The following is a 27,015-nucleotide window of genomic DNA, read 5'->3' as shown; positions in this document are numbered from 1 at the left end:
TATACATGCAAGTTCAAGTGAAAAAACACATGCAAGTCCCAGTGAAAAACACGCCACCCCAATGAAAAAAGTTTGTTTGCAATAAATTACTATGGAAAGAAGCGTGAACCTATGGGCAGCCGCACTGGTTTTCTTATTCGTAAGAATGCGAACGCAAGGGCTCATAGTGGAACCTTCTAACTTTCAGTAATCCCTGTGTGTCTGTGGCAGTATAAATCTTTGGATTTTATGAGGTTTTTGTGGCTAAAGTTAGGCATGGCATGACCGGCTGACTGAAGCGGCCGAAATCAGGTGTGCACGTACAGTAGAGGCAGCGATTATTCTAACAAAAACCAGTGGCAATTCCCCAAAAGACCCAGGTACACCCAGGTACATTCTGAATACATGCCTTAAACTTTCCTTAAACTAGCCCCAGCATTTCTGCATTGATTAATGGCATATCAGATTAACAGCTGGGGGTCCCTGGCAGTCCCATTCAAACTGAATTGGACTGCCAGGAATCCCTGCTGTGTTAATCCTATGGGTCGTTAGTCAATGCAGAAATGCCTTAAACGTGCCTCAAACTAGCCCAGAACATACCCAGCACATACCCAGCACATACCCAGAATGTAACCCGGCTAGTTTACAGCAAATGTTAGAATAAACGTTGCCTCTACTGTATCAGCTTTTCCTTCCATTTCCCCACATGCAATAAGTGGTTATAAATCATTTCCTGATATAAACTAAAGTTTTGGTGCCGGCAAGAAAAATTGTTGCGCCCTTAATGGAGAGTTGCCAGATGGATTTGATACCCTAATTATTTTTTCCTGAATGATTACCTGTATGAAAGATAAACCATGCTAAGTATCACGTGTATAAAAATCACCATCCAAGAACTTGCAAGTACTTACAAAAACATGAATATTATTGGATAGCAAAAACAAAATAACTAAATTCAGCGCTAGACCTATATAAACAGTGCTGTGCACAATGAATGAAATAATAAATGCAGCCTAGTGTTCTATAAGGGGAATTATCTCTAGAACTCCCCAATACAATGGTGAATATACAAATATAGAAAATACCTGGCGCAATGTGTACAATATAATTGTGAATATTACTATAATAAGCAATGTCCATAAAAATAAAGGATATAAGTGATGAGAGTGGAGTCCTTCCTTTCAGATGTTTTGAGTGGTAAATGGACTCAGTTCCCAAGATTTGTGAAGAAAAACAGGAGGAGTTTTTTTTCTTTTTTTGCTGCAGACTGTTATCCTGTGGTGTATGATAAAAACCATAGACAAAACATTGCGCAGTATTGTTTCATCAAATGAATTCCCCCATATACAGCTTCAACCCGTGCCTACTTACTAGATGCAAAGCAGGCAGCATGCAGTGGAGAGAATCTGTGATTTTCCAACTCCCAGCATTTTCAGGCACAGCACGAACCCCACGAGGTGCGCCGTCTTCAGATAGGCTCAGATAAAGTCTTTTTCTCCAGGTGTTGTCATCTGTGTCCACTCCCGTATTCCTGTGTATGCAACTCCAACCAGGGATAAAAAAAGGGGGCAGAGGATTGCGCAATACCTTAAAACCTTTTAATACCTCCAATGCACAAACAGACATATACTCACAGACACAGTGAGTTTTAAAATCAATAGGAGCGCCCGACCCGGCTGTCCAGCAGCAAACACCAGTCCCTGGCAGTCCTTGCCGGTAGCCGCGTGTATCTCACGATGATCCGGTGTCAGAGTGGTGACGTCACTGCTTCCGCTTCCACACAGGTGGCTGAATGTGAAAACAGGCCGGCGTCTCCTTAGGCTCCTCCCTACGTGTTTCGTGACGGGGGCGTCACTTCCTCAGGGGATTGTGGAGCCTATACAATCCCTTGTACTTATATAGTCCCATATTAACCCGTTGTTAACTGGAGCGCTTATGAATCAGACCATTGGCAGTGGTGTGGTTAAAATCACCCTTCATTCATAAGCTTGGGATCTAATGAAGGGTGATTTTAACCCCACCACTGCCATTGGTGTCAGTGGTATAATTCACCTTTGGTCTGATTCATAAGCGCTCCAGTTAACAACGGGTTAATATGGGACTATATAAGTACAAGGGATTGTATAGGCTCCACAATCCCTTGAGGAAGTGACGCCCCCCATCACGAAACGCGTAGGGAGGAGCCTAAGGAGACGCCGGCCTGTTTTCACATTCAGCCACCTGTGTGGAAGCGGAAGCGGTGACGTCACCACCCTGACACCGGATCATCGTGAGATACACGCGGCTACCGGCAAGGACTGCCAGGGACTGGTGTTTGCTGCTGGACAGCCGGGTCGGGCGCTCCTATTGATTTTAAAACTCACTGTGTCTGTGAGTATATGTCTGTTTGTGCATTGAAGGTATTAAAAGGTTTTTAGGTATTGCGCAATCCTCTGCCCCCTTTTTTTATCCCTGGTTGGAGTTGCATACACAGGAATACGGGAGTGGACACAGACGACAACACCTGGAGAAAAAAAGATTTTATCTGAGCCTATCTGAAGACGGCGCACCTCGTGGGGTTCGTGCTGTGCCTGAAAACGCTGGGACTTGGAAAATCACAGATTCTCTCCACTGCATGCTGCCTGCTTTGCATCTAGTAAATAGGCACGAGTTGAAGCTGTATATGGGGGAATTCATTTGATGAAACAATACTGCGCAATGTTTTGTCTATGGTTTTTATCATACACCACAGGATAACAGTCTGCAGCAAAAAAAGAAAAAAAACTCCTCCTGTTTTTCTTCACAAATCTTGGGAACTGAGTCCATTTACCACTCAAAACATCTGAAAGGAAGGACTCCACTCTCATCACTTATATCCTTTATTTTTATGGACATTGCTTATTATAGTAATATTCACAATTATATTGTACACTTTGCGCCAGGTATTTTCTAATTTTGTATATTCATGAATATTATTGGCTCACAATGAAGTCCAAATTTTAAAAAGGTATACATCAAGTATAGAAGGATTAAAGAATGCAGGAAAGAGAGGGCATATATTCAGCTCTGTCACTGGTGAAAGTTTAAAAGGTTTTATTCGTTTTGGCCAGGCGGATAAGTTTTTTAAAACCAGGAGATACAGTATTCTTTTTTCCATCTGCTCAAATGTCTGCAAGAAAGAGAATCAGAATAACAGCAGCACAGATCGTGCCCCCACCTTTTTCTCCAGCTCGAGAAATGTGCAAAGATTCAAAAGTTAACTCAAAAGCTCCGGAGCATCAAAGTAATTTTAAATTCAGGTTATTTATGAGAATAAAGAAAGAGGACATTTTTATAAATTTAGTTGCAGGATGAAATTGTTTTGTAAATAGGTGGAAAAAAAATTTCTTTTATTTGTTTGTTATTTTTGTGATGTTGTTTGGCTGTGTATGAGAGAAGTTTTTGTATTGTGTGTTCTGTATTGTGTGTAACCAGTAAAAACACATTTCAATTTTATTTCTATAGGATTAGGATATGTTTGGGAATATTTTGTGTTTAAATATGCGGGTAAAATCTCACAAGCATTGTTTGAATTATATATTGTATTGTATGTCTTTATGTATATAACGCCATTAGTGTGCAAAGCGCTTCACATGGGTGGTGCACGTCGTAATCATATAGGTATCAAATGGTAAAGGTAATAGGTCATGGAATAAGTGATCCAGACATAAAAGTAACAGTAAGGAAGAGAAGTCCCTGCACTGAGGAGCTTACAATCTAATTGGTAGGTAGGGAGAGCGTACAGAGACAGTAGGATTTGATTAGAAGCCAGGAGAGGGATTTCAGGAGGGGAAACGCAGAATCAGAGTTTATAGAGTAGAGTGATTCTGGCAGCAGCGTTTAGGATAGATTGTAGGGAAGACAGGTGAGAGGCAGGAAGGCTGGATAGCAGGGGATTACAGTAATCAAGATGGGAGAGAATGAGGGCCTGAATCAGAGTTTTAACAGTTGAGCAACAGAGGAGCAGGTGTATCTTTGTGATATTGTGGAGGAAAAAGCGACAGGTTATAGAAATGTTTTGAATGAGAGGAGTTGAGTGTGACCCCTAAGCAGCGTGCTTGGGCTACTGGATAAATGATTGTACTTCAAGAGTAATGTGGAAGTAGATAGTAGGGCCAGGTTTGGGAGGAAGTATGAGGAACTCTGTTTTTGCCATGTTAAGTTTAAGGCAAAGGAGGGCCATCCAGGATGAGATAACAGAAAGACATTCAGAAACTGTGGTTGTACAGCAGGTGTAAGGTCAGGGGTTGAAAAGTAAATGTGTGTGTCGTCAGCATAGAGGTGATATTTAAACCCAAAAGATGTTATTAGGTCACCTAGAGAGAGAGAGTGTACAGAGAAAAGAGAAGAATGTGGTCCACAGAGGCAAATGCTTCAGAGAGGGTGAGTAATATGAGCAGAGTGTAATGTCTTTGGCAACATATAGGTCATCAGTTATTTTAGTGAGAATTGTCTCCATGGAGGGAGCAGTGCAAAAGTCAGATTGTAGAGGGTTAATGAGAGAATGGGTGTTGAGAAAATGGAGCAAGCAAGAGAATACAAGACAGTTCAGTAGTTAGAAAGACAGTTGGGTCAAGATTGCTATTTTTGAATCATGGTATAACTTTTGCATGTTTGAAGGAGAATGGAAAGGTATCAGAGTAGAGGGAGAAGAGGAGATCAACAGTGATGGTGACATTCTCTTCTGAGACAGTGGAAAAAGAGAGTCAAGGAAAGTAGGAAGCGGTGTAGGATAGGAGGAAACAGAGGGAATGTTCTGATGTATGGATTCCACGTTTTTCTTAAAATAGTCAGAAAAGTCCTGAGATGAGATGAAGGAAGAATCAGTGTGGGTTAGACTTGTGCGTGTTGATTAATGGAGAGAAGTAGGTTTGTTTAGCTTGAGAAAGGGCAGAATTGAAACAGGATAGCATAAATTTGTAGTGAAGGAAGTCTGTGAAAGTATGAGAGTTCAAACAGAAGGCATTAAATAGAACGATAGCATGATTGTGTGGGAGCTAAATAGATAGCATGAGTGTGTGGGAGCTATTTGTGTCTTAAGAAGTGATATAACCTCATCTATATAAAAGCCCGTTATTTAATTTTTGAGAGGCCATAAAAAAATGTAGTCTTTATTGCTGTGGAGAGAGCTCCATTTTTAACTTTAAGCTGAAGTTTCAATCCAGTAATTAATATTTAGAAGACAGAGAAGCTGTTTTGTTATCTGCTCGGCACTCAAGGTCTGCTTTTGGCGAAACGCCCGGGCTGGCTAATTGCCCAAGATAAACAAACTCTGAAATTATTATTTTTTTAGTCAAATGTGGATTGTCTTTAAAAATATAAAGCTGACCATGTGCTCGGCACTATGCAAAGAGATTATATTACAAGAAATTAGTGTGAAGTCTTATACAAAATAATTTGTCTATTAATTGAATATGTGATGTATTTTATAACTTTTAACCATTTATTTTTTCCAAGTGTGTCCATAAGCAGAAGTTATTGTCAAAATTGCTGTGTAATCTAGAATGGTTTGCCAGCAAGGGGTGAATTGGGAGTCGCCTCTCATTTGTGGGTGTGTCTTGTGCATAGGGTTAAATACAAGGGATACATAGTTGCAAAAGCAGTTACATAAGTGAACAGGGTATACATTATATACAAGGCATTTCAAATTGTTAGCAGAAAAGTTACAGTGGAGTGTTTGGGTAAAAGCCAGATTGGGATTGGCTAGGGAAATTTGTATTGGTAAAATAATTGCTTAATTGGGAGTGAATATTTTTCCATGACTGTGGATAGTATTGGGAGAAGAGAGATTGTCCGCTAGTTTGAGACAGTGTTTTTTGTCCCCACTTTTGAAGATTGGGAAAACTCTGGCAGTTTTCCAGGTCTTAGAGTTATGGCCTGCCGACAGGATAGAATTAACTATGGAAACAATTAGTTTGGCAATGGCTGGGGCATCAAAGTCAGGTTCACATTGACTACTTAGTTTTAATTTGAGGAACATTAATAGGGGATACCTCCGTCTATATGCAGATGCTAAGACAGGAGTAAACACATTGATACAAGAATTTATTCCTAGATATAAATTATCTCCCTATGAGACACTTATGGGATGACTTATGACTATCAGTAGTCCAAAGGAACGAATTAAGGACCATGTTATTGGTAATAAAATAATAAGTCTTGTATGCAACTAACACATTTTTGGAGTCTCTCTAGGCAAAGTTGAAAGTGCACCTACTCGAGACGGGGTTAATAGTCAAATATTTCCTACGCAAGCATGCTCTTCATCCCAGATGAAAAGGCCCATACTCACCACCAATACAGCAATTAAAGTGGCAGAGATCTTTTCCTGGACCCAAAGCACGTAAAACTCATTCCAGCTCCACCAAAGACCAAAGTCACCTAAAGCACAGCCGCATCAAGTTAACGTTTTCAAGGGTAAAGAAACACCCTGACAGTTAACACCCGAGGAAAATAAGACACCAGGCTAAAGCCCGGTCTTAATCAGAACATTTATTTTCACTTTTCTTCTTTCAAAGACTCAATATTTTTTTTTTAGAGTGTGTTTAAGTTAGAAATTTAATATGTATGTACAGTTGGGCCTTGATGGGAGGATTGGTTTCCTGGAAGCGTGGCTTGTGAATGCTCTTGTATGTGTTTTGGCAGTACTCATCACTCTGTATGTGTCATGTGCAGCAAAACTTTGACCCAGAAGTGTGTTGCACCTCCACCAAAAGGAAGGGGTCACACAGGGGCGTGTGTCAACCACACGGAAAAGATCACAAGTCAGCTATTTTTTTTGACCATCGCAGACATTTTTTTTTTGATATTCTGAATGAATGATGTATATAATGCGTGCAGGGGTGATGATCATGCATTTGCTTCCACAGATACCAACCCCTTTCAATGTTGAGATGATTCTGAAAATATATGATGATAGAGATAGATGCAATTTCCTTTATCTAGCAACTGCATACCAAAGAAAGGTTGAGTGCATAAAATAAGGTTTTTAGTATTATGTGTATAATTCCTGTATTTTCCCATTTTTTTAAGCCAGCCTCTTTAAAGGGTGTATCACACTCTAGGAACAAGAATCAATTTATGGGTCAAGTGTATCCACCAACCAATGAAACCTGTATAAAAATGTATGTTCACTCAGATAACAATTTACAGGAAGGATGTGGCCTTAATTTTGCAGTTTTTAATTTCATCATTAAACCAAGAACAGGTTCAGATTAGGTTTATGGCCTTACAAAACAGAATTGCTTTAGACTATGTTTTAGCTTCAAAAGGAGGGGTATGTGCCCTACTTAAGGAACAATGTTGTGTTTTCATTCAAAATCAGAGTAGCAATGTACAGCATGAACTAAATGAAATACAAGAGATTCAAAAAAGGCTTACAAAGGGAGATGACACAGAATATCACCCTTTGGGGTTAGGTGAATGGCTTGGATCACTTGGAGCAAAAAACTTATGAATGCTTTGCTGTGTGTGTTGGTGTTACTTGTTGTCATGTATGTGTGTGTCACTTGTTGCAGAGGTATGATCCACAAATGTGCTACCCCCTCCTCCAATCTGATGCCACTCTTTGCAAATGCCAGAAACAGCAGTCCCTTGAAGAAAAAAGATGCCGATCACAGTTATTCAACTCCAAAAGACATGTTGGCCACAGCGCCATACGAGACTATGACAGCAGGAGGGAACCGCCCTCTCCTTTTCACTCCAGTGTATACATACAAACACTATCAGATGATGGAGCACCCCAGTATACAATACGAGTATGTCTATGTGTCCCTGGACTAACATCACAACCTTAATTCTCAAAAGCAATGTTTTTAGAATAAAAAAGGAGGGAACTGAAAAAGTTGAGAATATGATGCAAGGAGGGGGGGGTCTGACATAAACAGCACTGGGATCTAAGCAGCCATTTTAAGTCAGCATCCATCTTAGGTGCCTGATATTGTCATCCATTTTGTGTATTGTCTGCATGAAAGGGGAATGAGAATGGAAGTTTGAACGGGACTCATTTTGGGTTTTTTTTGCTTCTCAGTTTTAAGTGATAATAAGATTTCCGCTAACCACAAGACCTTGGAGATGGGAGAAATGCACCACTGTTATGAAAATAAAATATAGATAACAAGCACATCTCGCATTCCGGGGGAGGTTCCCATGGTTATGTACACCCTTTCTCAGAAATCTCGTCATTTCATTTTTAATATGAATCTCATAATTATGCTATTAACTCAATGTGTTCATATTCATATTTTGTTTATCTTATACGCTTACGTAATGACGCACATGCAACCTCATAAAGGGGGAGTGGACTTAGTGTTTTGGGTATAAATGTGGCCTGTAGGCCAGTATGTCGGTGGGGAAGTTTTATTTTGAAACTTCCTTCTATGTGTGCACACGTACACTAAATAAACTCATTTGTTATTCTGCAATAATCCTCAGAATTGTTTTATTTATTCACGCTTTTCACAGAATGAATCTTTTATGTCTCAGGCTAATATGATAAAACAGAGATTTGTGGATAAGAACTATAATAGGTTTATGTTAAATAAAGCGATACAAAAGGTAAATGAAAAAGATAGAGCAGATCATCTAAAACCAGAAATTAAAACAAACACCAGAGAAGGTAGATTTGATTATGCTTTTCTAACAAACTACAACAGGGAAGCAGGAGATATTAAATCAATTATAAACAAACAATGGGATATTCAAAAAAAATGACCCCATTTTGGTATCAAGCATCCCTGACAAACCAAGTATAATCTTCAGGAAAGCAACCAATTTAAAAAATCATTTAGCACCAAGTGCACTTAGAACCATGAAATCAGGGGGAAATAGTTGGTTGCAGCAAAGTAAAGGTTTCTTTGGATGTTGAACGTGTAGATCTTGCCAGTTTAGGTCCGCCAACAATACAGAATTTAGCTCAAATGTTACAGGAGAAAAATTTCTTGTAGATTCACGTATAACGTGTACAACTGACCATGTCATATACCTTTTAGAAATACCGTGCAAAATGCAATATGTTGGAAAAACAGAAAGACCCATCCGGACAAGAATCCTGGAACATTTGAGCAGTATAAAAAGAAAATTAGAGACGCATAGTGTATCTAATCACTTTGCAAAATTTCATCAAGGAGATAGTGCTGGTTTGACCTTCATTGGTATTGAACACGTTCTACAACATTGGCGAGGAGGGGATAGAAACTTAGAATTGAGAAAAAGAGAGAATTTTGAATACACAAAATGAAAACACTCTCTCCAAGGGGTCTCAATTTGGAGATTGATATTGTACCCTTTTTATAAACAATGTCACTAAAACTTGTTTCTTTGTTTCGCCTTCTTTTATCCTTAAATGCATTGAGAGTTTATCCACACTGTTTGCTATATATATATTCTATGCTTAGCCTGTAACCTGTGATATCCATTAGCCTTATATCACGAGTTGTCATCTACTGTTTAACAAATTGTAGGTTACTTACTGTAAACTGCTTCAACGTATTAAGGTGTCTATAGATGTGTAGTTATATTGTTACATTATGTAGAATGAGATTTATTTAGTCTAGAGAATTTCTTTGTAAAGACCAATTAACCCCTATAAATTGTGGTCAATAGTCTCAGATGGGAATTATTGTCATCTTAATATTCTATTTATACCATTACATACGTACTGTCATTTTCTAAGAGATATTATTGTCATTGTATAACCATATGTGATTCACTGTTCCTGCATTGTTGCCTCCTTTGTCCAATATTACGTTAGCACGTTTCCATTTCCCAATCGAATGGCTCAGATTAGATTTTTTTTATTGTAAAGTGTTTAATTGATTAATTGTTTAATAAATTTAGTTCAGATTAAGTATATATACATGGTATGGGAGAGGGGCAGGTACACTCCTGAGGAAGCCGAATCAACTAATAGGCGAAACGCGTAGAGTTGTACCGCCCACAACGTGACGTAGCTGTGGAAGAAGGCGCTCCTGTGCTCTACGCCTTACACCGTGTGCTTATTGGGACATCGCGGTCGGAAGTGACGACATCACCCCGCGACCGGAAGTGGAGCAGCGTCTCCTGCAAGCGGTAGAAGGATCGGGTGACCTGATCGGAGCTCCAGACAGAGGCGGTGTGGTGAGAGGCAGTGTGGGCTTTCATCCCGGCTATATCACCATGCTTTTATAGCTTTAATGCTGTTTTATTATGATTACACTGTAAGTGTGCATTTTTAAGGTTTATCGATAAATTAAGCCTTTTTGCCAGATCTGCGCTATGTGTGTTTTTCTCCTTTTCTCGCTGAGGTGCATCCCCTAAGTGATGGAGGCCATTGGTTCTCTTCCCACCATCCGTTAAATGATCTACACTGCCTGAAAACCTCTTATCTCTTGTGAGTAGGACAGACATAGGAGCCAAGATTGAATAGGGACTATTCCTAGCACTGGACCTACATCTGCACTTAGATTTTCTCTTTTTATATGTTTTTTTTTCCTTATGCTCCCCTTGGATTGTGTGATAGAAGTTCTACTATTTGGGGAAGAGTGAAGACAACCCCACCAGAGGGTGGAAGCAGGTTTTTTTTTACACTTTATTATATATTTGCACTTGCAAGTTTATGTTTAATGCACTGTTTATCACATAAAGTCACTTTAAATTGACTGTGTTAGTACTTATAGGGTATTTAGCGCCATATATACACTTTTTTCTTGCACTATGCGCGAGTAGTGGCAAGATGGTGGCCCCCTGCCTCGACATCCGCTGCGGAGTTCTGGTGACCTGGTCACCCCACTGACCACCCGCAGTCCCTAACTGACCCACATGCCGTACCCGAGCGCTCCCACAGCCGTCCTGCCGTAGCATCCATTGCAACGTCCTGACGCATTTCATCAGGTCACTTGGCTACCTCTGATGAAGTCATGTTACGTGACGAAAAGCGTCAGGACATTGCGACGCAGGCACTAACATCACAACACGGTAGCTCTCCACGGGTCTATGAGGAAATCTTTGCACGCGTGCGAATTACTATTTCCCACGGTCTCCGGAGATACCCTCCACAGCGGGAGGTAGGACACCCCTCCAACCAGGCACAGGTAGCGGGTGGTCTGGAGTAGTTCCAATGGGTCCTAATCCAGGCTCTCTGTGGTCTGATCTCGGAGCATTGATGTTCTATTGGGAAACTAGCAATGTGCATACTTGCTCCCTATCTGCATCGTATTTCATTGAGAACACCACATAATTGACTCCTGGTATTGTTGTGCATTATGGATTTTTGACGTCACTGCCATTGAGATTCTATCTCATACATGCTGTTTTATTCTATCCTTGTGGGTGCATGTCCAAGAGTTCCTTTTTTTATTTTTGGACCATTACATTTTCCATACAGTATAACGCTATGGAGCTTGCACTTCTCTCTCTCTGAATATCCTCCTGTCTGAATATTCTCTCTCCTGCTTCACTGTGGAAGTAATCTGGTAGCACATCCTGCAATGGGCTCACCAATTAATAAAGGTAATTTCTTGGAATGCTCCGGGATCTCTGAGATTCTGCAACCATGAGTCCCATTGTCTATAAACTCACTATTTAAATAAAATAAACATGTTTAGCTGTGGCTACAATCCCTATACATATATTGCCTTTTATATGGCTTACCATTAACCAATTCCAAATTTGGAGCATTGGAGGTATTCAATATTTCCTAAAAAGTATCACTGTGGCAAAAAGTATTTAACCCTTTCGCTGCCTGAGATGCTTGTAATGAAATGCGCCGCTCGCCCATCTGGCAACAAAAAGGTTATTCTTCATATCAGAGCTGGACTGATGCATTAAACAGTTAATGTGAAAAGGTAGCCGTAAACATGACCTAAGGATTTTTGGCCATATTTACAAAGCAGTATAACCCATTTAATTCAGGCAATGTGCAGTAAGGTGCCTTAGAGATTAGCATCCCTTAGTAAATATGGCCTTAATATCTCTCATTGGCCGGGAGTCATCAAAGCGCGGTCACTGCCAAATTAGCGATAACTACCATTAATGTAAATGGCAGATATTGCCGAGTCAGGTTTTATCGTGCTTTGATGGCTCCCGGCCATTGACAGAGGTTTATAGTGTTTGGATGTATTCATTATTCAATATTTCACCATGAAATACCCACGTAGATGTACATCCTATTTTAGTTGTAGTATATATATCCTAGGAGCTTGCAGTTTTCCTATGTTAGGAAACTTGAGGCAACATTTTCTTTATTTCATAACCTGTTTATTGTGTAAAATTGTGTATGTTATCACTTTATCTAAAGATACAGAGACAAATCAGAGTGATAAATTAGAAGTAATAAATTCTCAATCTAAAATACTATATAGTGTACTAAATAACCCCGCTTCACTTGTCCATTATCATTCAGTATTGTATTGTATTGTATTGTATTGTATTGTATGTCTTTATTTATATAGCGCCATTAATGTACATAGCGCTTCACAGTAGTAATACTGTACATGTGGTAATCAAATAAATAACAGATAATATAAATAACAGGTCATGGGAGTGTTACAGGCATAAAAGTAACATTAAGGAAGAGGTCCCTGCTCCGAGGAGCTTACAGTCTAATTGGTAGGTAGGGAGAACGTACAGAGACAGTAGGAGGGAATTCTGGTAAGTGCGTCTGCAGGGGGCCAAGCTTTATGTAACATGTGTCCAGTATTATCCACAGTGCTATTCATACGCTTCAGTCTCAAACTAACCTAATAGCTGTAGTTTAGATCATCTACATTTAAATGAGATGCACCCGTTCAGAATCAGATTTTTGTTATTCAATTATTAAGCACCAGTGGGGCAGCATAATGTGTAGGACGCTTTTCCAATCATTTAATAAATGTAACGGTGCAGGCTATTCATTAAGGTCTTTCTGGCTGCCAAAGACAAACAAACATACTTTGGTATGGGGCCGTATTTTCACATTAGTTTTGCACAGCATGTGCAGCTGATAGAATCGATCAAATATCCCCTATAGGTATGGTGACCTGACGTCCCGGTTTTTCATGTGCTGTCCCGGTTTCCAATTAATTAGCAAAATGTCCCGGTTTTTACTTGGGGTCCCGGTTTTTGGGGCTGCGGGGAGCGGAGGTTGCCAGCTGCACTCCCAAGCCGGGGCGGGGGGGAGCGCTGGCTGCCCTCTCAAGCAGGGGGCGGAGATAGCAGGAGAATGCCGTCTGTGATTGGAGGATGCGGGGGGCAGAGTTTTGAAGAGGTGCTGCCAGCCGGGCCCTTCCCTCAGCACCAGCCCCCTCCCTTCTCTCCTCCAGTAATGCTGGGTACTCCCCTTCCTTAGGCTCCACCCCTCTGTCCCTCCCATCCACGGGCCCCAGGTAACCCACATGCCCCCCTTATACTCCCCTCCCAGGCACCTTACCCACCCCAAGGGGGGAGAGGCCTTATTTTTGTGTGTGTTGCAGAGGTGGGCTTATTGTATTTGTGTGTGTGTGTCACTGCCTGTCTGTGTGTCACTGTCGCTGTGTGTCACTGTGTGTGTGTGTGTGTGTGTGTGTGTGTGTGTGTGTGTGTGTGTGTGTCACTGTGTGTGTGTCACTGTGTGTGTGTCACTGTGTGTGTGTCCCTGTGTGTGTGTGTCACTGTCTGTGTGTGTCACTGTCTGTGTGTGTGTGTGTGTGTGTGTGTCACTGTGTGTGTGTGTGTGTGTGTGTGTGTGTGTGTGTGTGTGTGTGTGTGTGTGTGTGTGTGTGTGTGTGTGTGTGTGTGTGTGTGTGTGTGTGTGTGTGTGTGTGTGTGTGTGTGTGTGTGTGTGTGTGTGTGTGTGTGTGTGTGTGTGTGTGTGTGTGTCACTGTGTGTGTGTGTCACTGTATGTGTGTGTCACTGTCTGTGTGTGTCACTGTCTGTGTTTGTGTGTCACTATCAGTGTCTGTGTCACCGCCCTACATCAGTGTCTCGTTGTCATTGCAACGGGGTGCATCACATGATGTAATTTGTTTTATAAATAATTTTTTTATGTGTCCCAGTTTTTCATTTTGAAAATCTGGTCACCCTACCTATAGGATAAACATATAGTTCACTTAGGGCAGGCGTTCTCAACTGTAGTCCTCAAGACCCCCCACCTCTCCCCCACTGTTAAGATTTGAAGGATATCCTAGCTTCAGCACAGGTGGCTTAACCAGTGGCTCAGTCAAAGGCTGAGTCTCTGATTGAACCACCTGTGCTGAAGCAGGGATGTCCTTACAACCTGACCTGTTGGGGGTCTTGAGGACTGAAGTTGACAACCCCCGACTTCGGACCTTATTCTGTCAAGTGTGGTAGCGCCGGATCAGTGATACGACACTTCGTGGAATAAGACCCTTAATCTTTGATCATTTATATTTACATGTATTTTATTGCATTTAATTTTAACATTTGTGAACCTGTAAGCAATGAGAACTCCTTTTTGGTTACTTATTTATGGAGTATAATGCTTATTTTGAATGAAAATATAAAATGCAGTTTTACAGGCACGTAGATAAATAGGTAAAATACAACAGTTTTGACTCATCCTCAACAGCTGTATATTTAAAGTATCAAAATCAGAGTTCACATTCACTATAAAAGGCGAGACCTAAGATCTGTTATTAAAGCAGCAGTCTAAGCCGCTGTTTTTTTTTCCTTTTTATTTTTTCACTTTCATATGTGCATCAATACAATCCACACAATGATAAGTAATTAGCTACAGTAAGTTGGCGATTGATTCGTTCTCCTGTGATCGATCGGGGAAGGTTCTGCTCAGGATTTCACTAAATGGCTGTCAGTGCAGCAGAAGAGGACCAAAGATGCAAAGTTCTGTGGGGAAGGTCATGTGCAGGCAGTCACTAGATACAATTGGTGCACTGCTAGCGAGAGGGCAGGGCTCAAAAAGGGGTGTGCCAGAGCCTGTTTCAGAAGAGGAAAAGGATATGACTTTGTAAATGGTTGCTTTATAAACAAAATTATGTTTGTTACATTATAATACATTAAAAATGTCATTCTGAGTTGTTTAAAAAACAAAATGTTACAAGTATTTTCTCATAGTACAGAACTGATTTATTTTTAAAAAAAAAACACATGTAGGATATTGCTTGATCTACAGCTTTAAATTAATTCATTTTAGCTACACTTTGGAATGTGTAGAGGGCAAGTTTGTGTTAAATATACCCAAAATGTTGCAATGCATACATTGACGCTGCAATTCCTTAATGATCTTCCATTTTCTTTTCAATCATCAGATCGAGAAGACAGCACATTTGTATGCAGAGAAGCATTACATTCCAAGCAATACTTAATCAGAGGTTTTTTTTTTCTAATTAGACTTTCTAATGTTGAAGGAAACTGTTCAAATCTGCATATTCAATAATACTGCAATGTGAGCTTGTACTGATTGATTTTCAAGTATTCCCTTAGTATAACCCCATGGTTCTTGCAGCATAATAAGGGCTTTGTAGTTAGGGTCTGAAGGACAAAGAAGGGAAAAGCATGAACGCAAACTAAATCACTGAGCACGTTAGGCCAGATCCACAAAAGGATGCTAAGTGCTAAGCTTCATATGAACAAAATATGGATGGGAGTGAAGGCGAGCTAAAGTTTAGCACCATTTGTAGATCTGTGCCTTAGAATGATCAGCTAGCAAAGGAGGATTAGTTTCTAGGTCAACAGGAGGTTTTAAGGGAGGCGTTACTTCATGCATACATCATATATTGATGTTATATTTTACCTTGTTTTTCATAATTTTTTCAACTTTCATGCACTGATGTAGAGTAGCCCCCACTTAGTGGAGCTATATTTTGTGATATGTTGGATCCCTGATGATGGTGCACTGAAATGTTGAATGTTGCTTTTTATAAAGTTATTAAATTGACTGATATGACTAATCTGACTTATTCTTTACATATTGTGTGCTTGACAAACTTTAGTATATGATATGTTGGTTTAACAATTGTTGAAGTGAAACTTCTTTGCTGGCACCTACCAAAATTTCGCTTGCACAAAATCGCCTTCATGGTGATGGAAGTTGGTAATGGAAGTGACGTCACTGCTGGCAGAAGAGGCCATCGGCAACGTCGGTGTTGGCAGCAGCGCCCGGCGTTTCGCACATGGTGCGCATCCGTAGCAGCCGTGCGCATGTGCAGGAGCAGCAGCAGCAGCCCCGCCACACTTGGTAAATGGAGACACCATACACAAACAGACACACAAACAAACACACACAAGGAATTCACGGTTAGTATAAATATATAAATAATTGCAAATAGCTCAAACAGGGGATGTGTGCCGATCACATGCGTTCTAAATCAAACTTCTTTACTTTTGTCACTGAAATTGTGTTTTGATTTTTAATTAAAAACATCACATCACAAATACAATTAATGTGACAAAAGTTCAACTTAAAATGCGCATTTTTTTTTTGCTTTGTCAGTAACACTACAAATAATTTATTAATTGAAAGATGTAATTGTAGTGTGTAGCCATGTATCCTCTTGGCTACTAATCTGCCCTACCTATAACATAAGCCCTGGTACCAGTGCAGGCAGTGTTAGGGTTAATCTGAGTTCCACTACAGTAAACAACTCCCTTGAGTTGCAGGGGGGTGTTCCTGAGGCCTGTGTGCTTCCCTATCAGGGGCTCAGACCTGGGACTCCCCCCTGGGTACAAAATGGACTGCAGATCCACATTAAGTGGTTTTTAGACGTGTGGATCCAGGGCTCTGGCCACCGTCCTTTCTCTCCTGCAAGGGAGTGGGATACTGCCCCTTACTCCACCAGGTAGTAGGGGAGAAAAGGATAGGCCTTTGGGGCCTCAAGCCCTGGGGGTTTAGTCCAGGGACTCTAAAAAGAGTGTACCTGTTGTATGCTGTGTACGGATGTACAAGAATAAAGACCAGTTGCTGCCTTTATACTCCTGCCTGTGACTGCAGTTTATCAGGGGGAGTGAAGATGGTTTTCCTGCATGAAATTCACTCAGCTTCACTGGGGCCTGCGGGGAATGGAGGCGCTGCACCCATGTACGAGATGAGAGCTCTATTTCCTGAAAGCCTGTCCTGTCTTCCCCACTAACATCGGCGGACACTCACCAATCCTGTGAGCCTCACAGGTACAGCACAACAAGAGTGCAGGTAATAGTGAAATCTCCCAGAGGGTGGGGGAACACCTGTTACAAGTATAACCATGATGGACCCAGATCCACCAAAGCTTTAGTACAACTTTACTAAAATTCATATGAATGGGAGCAAAGGCATGCTAAAACTTAGCACCATTTGTGTATCTGGGCCATAGTTTGTAAAATAACTGTATAGATAATACATTTAATTTTGTACATACTATGTCCCACTGGTCACAATCCAAGTAGCACTCCTTTTGACACAAACAGATTTGATGTGGTGGGTTTGGGTTCTGCCGGAACAGGGAGGAGACGGTAAAGTCATAAAATTCACGGGAATTGAACACATTCCATGGGGCATTCGGAAAGGTGATTGGGACAAACGACTCCGGCAGAAGGAGTGCCGGTGGATACACATTCTACACATAATGGCACCGGATGGCCTAAATGAAGGTTTTCTTTATTCTTAATTTTTGTAAAGTGGAATCAATACTACCAAAACCTAGATTACAAGATCCGGTAGTAGGTTAGACCAGGTGTAATGAGATATATAGTCACCAATTCTATCGCTCTTTGTATGTCAGAATTTTGGGGGTTGGTTTACAGTTTATATTGACTCTTATAGTCCAATGGACCGTCTTGAACTTAATGGGCAGCCCACAATACAATATCTCATTCCTACATCACTGACTTATTGGAATCTTATTAATTATATTTGGTATGAATATTTCCTGTATGAAACTACATCTGAAATAGTTAAGCTGTAATTCCAAAGATATTGGATATCAATACAGCTCAACCCCGTTATAGCGCGATCCGCTATAACGCGGATCCGCATATAACGCGGTTTGAGCGTGGATCCCGGATTTTAAAAAAATAAAATATTAATTTGTTTTGCACACACTGCACACACTCACTGCACACTGCATACATTCACAGCACACTGCACACACTCACAGCACACTGCACAAACTCACAGCACACTGCACACACTCACAGCACACTGCACACACTCACAGCACACTGCACACTCACAGCACACTGCATACACTCACAGCACACTGCATACACTCACAGCACACTGCACACACTCACAGCACACTGCACACACTCACAGCACACTGCACACACTCACAGCACACTGCACACACTCACAGCACACTGCATACACTCACAGCACACTGCATACACTCACAGCACACTGCACACACTCACAGCCCACTGAACACACTCACAGCACACTGCACACACACACTCACAGCACACTGCACACACACACACACACACACACACACACTCACAGCACACTGCACACACTCATAGCACACTGCACACACACACTCACAGCACACTGCACACTGCACACACACACACACACACACACACATACACACACACAGCAAACTGCACAGCACACTGCATACACTCATAGCACACACTCACAGCACACTGCATACATTCACAGCACACTGCATACACTCACAGCACACTGCACACACTCACAGCACACTCACAGCACACTCACAGCACACTGCATACACTCACAGCACACTGCATACACTCACAGCACACTGCACACACTCACATCACACTGCACACAGCACACTGCACACACACAGCACACTGCACACACACACAATGACACACTGACACACACAGTCTCACACAGTCAAATACACACACACACAGAGACATACTGTCTTTTTAAGGGAGCTTGCTCTCGCAAGACGGAAGCAGAAGCAGGAAGCAGAGACAGGGAGAAGAGCTGCCAGATGCCGGGTAATAGCTGTGTGCTGTTGCTGCTGCCCCACCAGGCCTGGGAATGCTGGGAGAGTTCTCAGCTTTCCCCCTCCGGCAAACACGGTACAACCACAAAAAAAAAAAAAAAGGCGGCCATTTTTTTTCCGAGACCCCGTTTATAACGCGGTGGTCGCGGGTGGCCCCCGAGGACCGCGCTATAACGGGGTTAAGCTGTATTATATAGCTCTTAGATCCATCACGAGTCGTCTACTGAATCATCCATGTAGAATTACTCCACAATTGGTTGACAATCTCATCACAGTCATTATATCCAGTGTTCGACAAACCTATACATTTGCTCGCCCCGGGCGAGTGGATTTAACCCCCGGGCGAGTAAATATTGGCCCAAGCAGCACACGTTTGGTACTAGGTGGCGAGTAGATTTTTTTGTGTGGCGAGTAGATTTTTTGGTGATTTGTCAACCACTGATTATATCATTTAACAGCCTATTAGGATTAAGCTATAAGAGATATCAAAGAGAATAATATCAAAATGGTCTATTTCACTAATCCATGATACATTTTTTTTACTTCAATCCTGCAGGGATAAATATGGAGAGAAAATAGTTATTATAATAATACACTAAGATAATGAGACTAACATAAAGAGATATTTTTTCAAGAATGATTTATTTAAAAAATGATTTAATTAATTTATGATACATCTTTGCAAACATCCACCCTGCAAGGATATCTATGGAGTGAAAATAGATCAAATAAGTAATTTACAATGGAATAAGTAGAAACATGTTTATACTATAAAGCCTTACCTCATTTTTATGAGTGTTAATATTCATATTTCAAAGGGTTTATTGCACTATTATTTCCTGTTTTTTTTATTTCTACACGATTCTTTTCATTCTGGTCATTCTATAACTCTGTGAAAATAATGCATAAGGATAAAATCAATACAAATGAACAGCACCAACCCACTACTAAATTTGGATTGGTCTACACCAGGCCTGCACAACTCCAGTCCTCGAGGGCCACAAACAGGCCAGGTTTTCAGGATTTGCCTACTTCAGCACAGCTGGTTCAATTAGTGGCTCAGTCATACTGAGCCACTAATTGAGCCAGCTGTGCTGAATTAGGGATATTCTGAAAACCTGGCCTGTTTGAGGCCCTCGAGGACTGGAGTTGTGCAGGCTTGGTCTACACCAATAGACACACCTACGAGAGACAGTATTTAAAGTAATTGCAGCTGTGTGCCTTTACTCCTCCCCCTGATGAAGTATGCTGAGACATACGAAACGTACGTTGGGTTTTATGATGCCACGACGGTGGTACCAACGAAGGAGGCGGCTCGTTTTGGCTCCATCCTGTACTCGGAAGTATCCCACTCTGAACACCAAAACTAATACGGTTGTATAGCGGTGATATTTACCACTAGTATTGAGTAAAAGCATCCTTGCTTCCTATGAATATCGGGGCTACATTTGTTGTTTGTTGGCTGTGCTACGAATTTGTTGGTTACACACCTCTTTAGTGTACACTGGATTTGGCCATATTGTGATGTGATTACAGCTACATTACGTATAGCATGTTGCTACATTTAAAGGTTATTTAGTGGTCTAACGCATAAGGGTTTGCTATAAGAATACACTTGGGCAATAAGATTGTAAATTTATAAGCATCTGACTTGGTGGAATCAAAAGCCTTGCTACTAATCAAGTGTTATAATTTATGCATGCACCTGATACTTTGTTGAATTACCGTACGCCGTTGTGTAAGCTTTTACACGTATAGCAACACTGTGTCAGGAACTTGTCTGACTGTCAATGATTGAAAGCAATACAATCTATGCAGACAACAGGAGATGTTTAGTACTCTGGTGTGAGCATTATACTAATACCAGTTTTTCCACCTAACCGTAGTTATTAGCTGCTTTTATTGTACTAAACACTTAACTTGGTGGGATCATAAACCTTGCTACTAATCAAGTGTTACAACTTATATATGCACTTGCAATATTCTGATCAATCATTACATGCCTTTGTGTAGGATTTTACATGTGTACCAACACTGTGTCAAGAACCTGTTGCCTGACTATCAATGATTGAAAGTGATACCATCTATGCAGACAACAAGTGATATTTAGTACTCTGGTGTGAGCATTATAATAATACCTTAAGAGTCTTTAGATTCGCTAGACTCTATTGGTAGAAGCAACAGCAAGATCAACACAGATCTTACTATCAGTATCTTGTGTGGATTTTATAGTTTTTACTCAGATATATATTCATATATATCTTGTTCAGTCAGCTACTATTTACCATGAGCCGCCCAAACAGAGGATTTTAATATGGATTTGCTATGTATATATTTTACCGTCGTCACTGTTGACTAATTATAAATAAAACTTTATTAATTTTTGCGTCTGTGAGATAAATACTTATTCTGTTGTGTCATTTGGAAGGGAGTAATCTAACTCCTAGAGTGGGATACCCTGATTATAATAATCTACTTATACAGTATACTACACTCTGAGTGCAGCTATCTGGGTTCTAGTGTTAACCAAGTGTTAACTTTCGTCTCTCATATGTTTTTATCCCAGTGCACCTGAGTACACTATTTCTGTGTATTAGGTTGAGCGTTGAGTCATTCTATAAATTGGATGCCATCCAGAGTTGCCCTGCAATATTTGTTTCCTGGATTTTAGCTTTACTCCTATTATCTATTACACCTGCTGGTGCTTCTACAAGGATTGCACGCCCTGGAGTGACTGCTGACTTGTCTTTAATCATCACTGGCAGGTAATGGGCAGTAGCCCTATATTATTTACCTAAAACCAGTGCTTGTTATGCATGTATTTCATTAATGGGAAATTTATAAAGTGGCCAACTATTGTAGTAGTCAGATGGGCTCCACTAGTCCTCATCTCCCATGAATTGTTTCTAAAAAAACAAGTATTATGGACACTTCAGAAAATACTCTGGACATTAATTGAAGTTTATTTCAAAAGAATATAGAGCTTATGAGCACCATTCACCAATCAACACTTATGCTATAGTATTGCCACAACAAAGATTTTCTTTTATCAAGCACTTTAAAATGTAAGTAACGCATACTAAAATTATGTCATTTTTTGCTATAGCTCTGTTTTAGGACAGTCAGAGAAAACAAAAAGACAATATTGCATTTTACTTTAGATTCTTAACCTTCTGAGAGAGAATGCTATGACCATTGCTGCAATGAGAAACAAATCGATAAAAGAGGTGACTTGTCTCCAAACGAAATTAGCGAAATTGTTAACATTTGGGCCGCAAATATGTCATAGTTTTTTGGCTAATATTCGATTCACTGATGAATATTCGCCTGCAAAGTTTTTCGTTAAATTAAAATTGAAATTGTGAATAATGGGCACAGTTGGAATTGTACAAATTTACACAAATGTTTTAAGATAGGCGAATCTAATTTGTTTTTAATCAATCCACGAATAAATGCCATATTTACTGCAAATTTGATTGCTGCTGAATTATTCCATCTCCAATCTCTGATACTAATGGTGCCTGAATTGACTGATTTTTCATTCAAAGGTCTTCTTTTCCAACTTACCTAATGAACAATTACTTCTAGGAAGGCTGAAATATCTTGAATAATCTATTTTTATGATTGCACCCCTTTTGCTTCATAATTTTACATGTGTAAAAGATTTTCAAATGTTCGGTCGTCATTAATATAGCAAAAGCACATTAACAAACAACATTTAATATACAGTGGCATGACGTTCAAATGATGCAGTGAATCAATTAGAAAGTATCTTGTAGTAAATGTGCAATTTAAGGCATTGTTATAGGGCCCTCAAAAGGAAGAATTATTGGAATATCATGATTATAAAGTAAAATATTGTGTGTGTGTGTGTGTGTGTGTGTGTGTGTGTGTGTGTGTGTGTGTGTGTGTGTGTGTGTGTGTGTGTGTGTGTGTGTGTGTGTGTGTGTGTGTGTGTGTGTGTGTGTGTGTGTGTGTGTGTGTGTGTGTGTGTGTGTGTGTGTGTGTGTGTGTTATCCTTGTTAAAATTACATACATTTCAAAAATTATCTAAATCAACAAATTTAGATGCTGCAATTTGGTAGGAAATTCTTAGAGCAATAAATAATCTCCTCTACTTAATAACATTATGGGCCATATGTATAGATAATTGGTAAGACCTCACCTAGAATATTGGGACATTCAGCATGTATCAAGTCAATATTTAGTAAGCTATGTAAAAAGGTTTTTAATATTGTAGCAATGCATAGTAAATATGGTCCTACAGTATGTGTAAGCCGGTAAGTAGTCAGATACCTTGTAATCTGTTTCCTTTATACCTATTGTAACGGGTATTCCACCCCACCCAGTCGCAGATATAGTGTGGGTGCGGAGAACATACAGTGTTACCAGGTGTGGTGCTTTACCTGTTAAGCTCACAGGAGGGCTGAGCTTCCGCCACGGGGAACCTGGGGCAATTTATTTTAAGAGTAAGAGTAACCTTGTACTCGGTGCAGCGCCTCCACCTGCGATGGTTCCTAGCAGAGCAGGAATTGTTCCTCGCAGGACACATACAAAATAACTCGCACACCGTAATGTATAATAACTAATACTTTTACTTGGGAACAACATACAACACAAATACTATCAACATAATAACGGGTGTCCCTCTCTAGAGGCGACACTGACTACGGTGTCGCGCAGGACGCTTCCCAACACCGGGTGATCCCACCCCATGTCCATATGATCCCCACCCAATGTCCCGCACTCTTGTAGAGAGATAGGATATGGGTGACTGCGCAGTCACTATTAAACTACTGGGCCCGTTGGTGCACTTGTAGGGTTAGAGTACCTGCCGAGCACTCCAGTGCTCGGATCTGCAACGGCTTCGAAAAGGATCCAATGACTGAAGACACCGGAATCACCACCTTTCACGATCCCACGCAGAACCTCTGCCTCAACAGTCTGCGCCCAACCTTCGGAACACTGCGCAGCGTCAAGGGAGTCCCTAACTGGCTCCGTGAACTAACGTGACAATCGCTGTACTATAGGCCGTCCCTACAGAACAGCAACCTGGAATGGCTTAAGGGGAAACTCCTAGGGCCTACGGAGTAGCCTATCTTAACCCTTGCCACAACGCACGGCAACTTAACACTAGGCCCACTTGTCCACCCTCACAGCACTGACCGCTGTGACCGGACAATAAGGCACCTCACGACCCTTCGGGCAGCGTCCCTAACCTAGGGCCGTCCCTGGTCAATTACCCACTAGCCTGAGAGTGAGTTGGGGCCTACCTAGGATATAGGGGACCTTACGCGGTGCGGGAGCTTCACTCGCTCCCTAAACCCTTCCTTCCCCTACAGCTCCACAGCTCCAACTGATGTAAGTAACAGGGTCCCTAACCTGAGGGCTGTCCCTGGCAACACTCACTCTACTGGGGGAGTCAGGGCTATCTCGGGCCTTGGGGATTGCTGGCCTAGTACAGGGAGTCACTGACTCCTGTACCCTACCTCCTTCCCTTGGCTGCTTCTGGCTCTGACTGACTGCGTAGACACAAACCCAAACTATGTATCCCTTTGCTTCTGCAGAGTCATCCTCCAGCCCTATTGGCTCCCTGGGGTCATGTGGCTCTGCCCCTATGCACCCTGGTGGCTGACAGTCCTGCACTGCGCATGCGCGAGCTGTTTGGGGGCTTCCCGCGCTAGCTGGCTCCTGCGCATGCGCAACAGCCATCGCAATGGTGGCGCCCTGCCCCTCGAGCCGCCGGGACCCTCGCAACACGACCGTGGCCTTAGCAACGGCCCGATCGTGTCCCCGGCAACCGGCCTGCTCGCGTAGATAGCGTGCTACTCCCTGCTCCGGCCCCCACCTTTGGAAGCAGCCGTCGGGTCCGTCGCTGGCTCCGGCGGCACCCGCGACCACGCTGCTCCAAGGGAGGGGGGTCTCTAAGAGCTGCTGGAGACCAGGGCTACACTATCTATTTGACAGGAAAAACATATTTTATTACTTAATATTTCCACTAGATGGCAGACCACATCTCATACTGTATGTGATAACAGAAATGTGCTTGTTATGAGAGGAATCCAGAGGCTGTCATGTGACGTTAATATCCCCTTTCTCTGAAATATTATATTTGAATGAGTGTTAAATCTCACCAAGTCGAGGGAAGAATATTGAGAGTATATTGAATTTCTGAATAAAGACTGGAATTAAGAAAGCAAAAGTGAAAGAAATTCTGAAGAGAGGGAAACTATTCAATTGAATCAAGTAAGCAAGCGTTGCTTTGCTGTTGAAAGCCGTATACCAGTGTTTTCCAACCTTTTTTCTGGTTATGGAACCCTATGTGTAATTCTGAGGAACCCCAACCCATTCTAATAGCGTGTCTGATAATAGCACGTCTGAGATCAGATGCATTGAAAATTCTTCTGAATTTGGTACAATTTTAAAATGACCTGAAAATTACAGCAAACCCTTTAGGGATGCCCGGCGAACCCAAGGGTTCCTTGGAACCCTGGTTGAAAAACACTGCCCTATACAAACATTCCTAACCTGCCAGACGAAAGCTATATTCAGTTCTTTGTAATGAGACAGTGAAAGCATTGCACAGACACAGGTACTTCTCTCTGGACCACTCATCTTTCATTGTACTGTACTTGGAGGAAGGGTCTAATAATAACGGTCTAGGACATTTGGTCGCTGACGTCTTGCCACGACCAAATGATCAGGCACGAAACAAGTGTTGCTATAGGAGGAATAATATTATATGATAAAGTGGTAGAAAAGTGTTCTGAACCGTCTACATGCATAAATAAGTAACACGTAGTTTGCATGATTGCTCATTGATAGGCATCTAGCTTTTTTCCCTTCACATGTTTTATTTGTTTCTTATTAGATTTTTCCCTTTGAAGCATTATTCTTGATAAATCATCCATATGGCCTTGATTAAAGAAGATATTATTGTAACATTTTGTAAATTGTATATTGTAACTAGAGATGGGCGAACCAGTCCAAATCCCTTTCCCAGATTTTAGACCAAATCCATCCCCGATCTCCTCCAACCCCCCCCCCCCCCCACCCACCACCAATTCGTCTGAGAATGGAGCAGATCTGTGCAGATCAAGCCAGATTCGCCATTGGTTAGAAGTGGGATGTGTTTTAAGAATCTGATCCGCAGATCACACAATTCGTGGTTGGATTGTAAAAAATTCACACATGGATTAATCCATGGAAAGAGAAAAAGTGAGAGATCCCCCTTCTGTGGATAAATCCGTGTCCGGATTTAAAACAAATCTGGCCACGGATTTCGGATGGCTCTCTAAAATAAAAAAATCCCAAACTGCAGATTAGCCTTTTTTAGACTGATCCGTGGAAATCCACGGACCAAAGAAACCATGGATCCAAATCCAACCAAAAAAATCACCCATTTCTAATTGTAATGAACAAGAGGCCGCAGAGTCCCCACTAGTGCTCAAAAACCACTAACAGCACAGACATTCATACTGTATAGTATCAAATGCTGTTAAACCAGAGCAAGATGGTCATAGATTGCATGTGAGTACATAGGTGGTAGTGCAGATCTTGATGATGATATCAATCCAATAATGAATCTCTGTAGCATAAATTTATGCAGGTCTGCACAGCACACATTGATAAACAGTTCTCAGTCCTGTTGGCAATACTAGCCCAATAATACAGTCCAAGAGAGCAATTGATAAGTCAATAATGATAGTAAAAAGATACTCACTGAATGTGACCATCAGTATAGGCTCTAGGTCGCGTGCATCTCCTGCAGCAGTGTAAGACACAAGGGGTTCCTAGTTGATCCAGCTGGATACAGGGAACCAGAAGAGCACAGCAGCAAAAATTGGGGACCAAACCATTAAGTGCTTTTAAAACAAGGTAATTTTAATCCATGAGGTAAATACACAGGAACATACAGGTGGGCCAAGTGATCCTCTAACACGTTTCGCGCTTGTGTAGCGCTTTGTCAAAGATGACCAAAGAAACCATGGATCCAAATCCACCAAAAAAAATCACCCATTTATAATTGTAACCTACAGTATTTCTCAGCAGCAAAATGATTCCTGTTGCCACTGGTATCCTCTTAGACAAGGGGTGCAATTTCTAGTTAGCAGCGTGGAGAGTTGTGAAGTGTATGTATACAGCCTT

General features: G+C 41.3%; 1 long non-coding RNA gene across 1 annotated transcript in view; it reads right to left on the bottom strand.

Annotated features, from left to right (window-relative positions):
- Nucleotides 1-14,476: 14,476 nt before the first annotated feature.
- LOC142495864 (uncharacterized) overlaps nt 14,477-27,015 on the bottom strand; it is a 64,282-nt gene continuing 51,743 nt past the window's right edge. The window contains exons 2-4 of the long non-coding RNA XR_012801841.1: nt 19,650-19,757; nt 15,957-16,141; nt 14,477-14,884 (exon numbers count right to left, since the gene is read on the bottom strand). This is a non-coding gene — a long non-coding RNA (uncharacterized LOC142495864). The remainder of the gene's footprint in view (nt 14,885-15,956; nt 16,142-19,649; nt 19,758-27,015) is intronic.

Source organism: Ascaphus truei, chromosome 5 (genome assembly GCF_040206685.1).
Source record: "Ascaphus truei isolate aAscTru1 chromosome 5, aAscTru1.hap1, whole genome shotgun sequence".
NCBI classification, from domain to species: Eukaryota; Metazoa; Chordata; class Amphibia; order Anura; family Ascaphidae; genus Ascaphus; species Ascaphus truei.
Note: the sequence above shows the minus strand (reverse complement) of the source record. Positions and strands in the feature narration are given on the sequence as shown.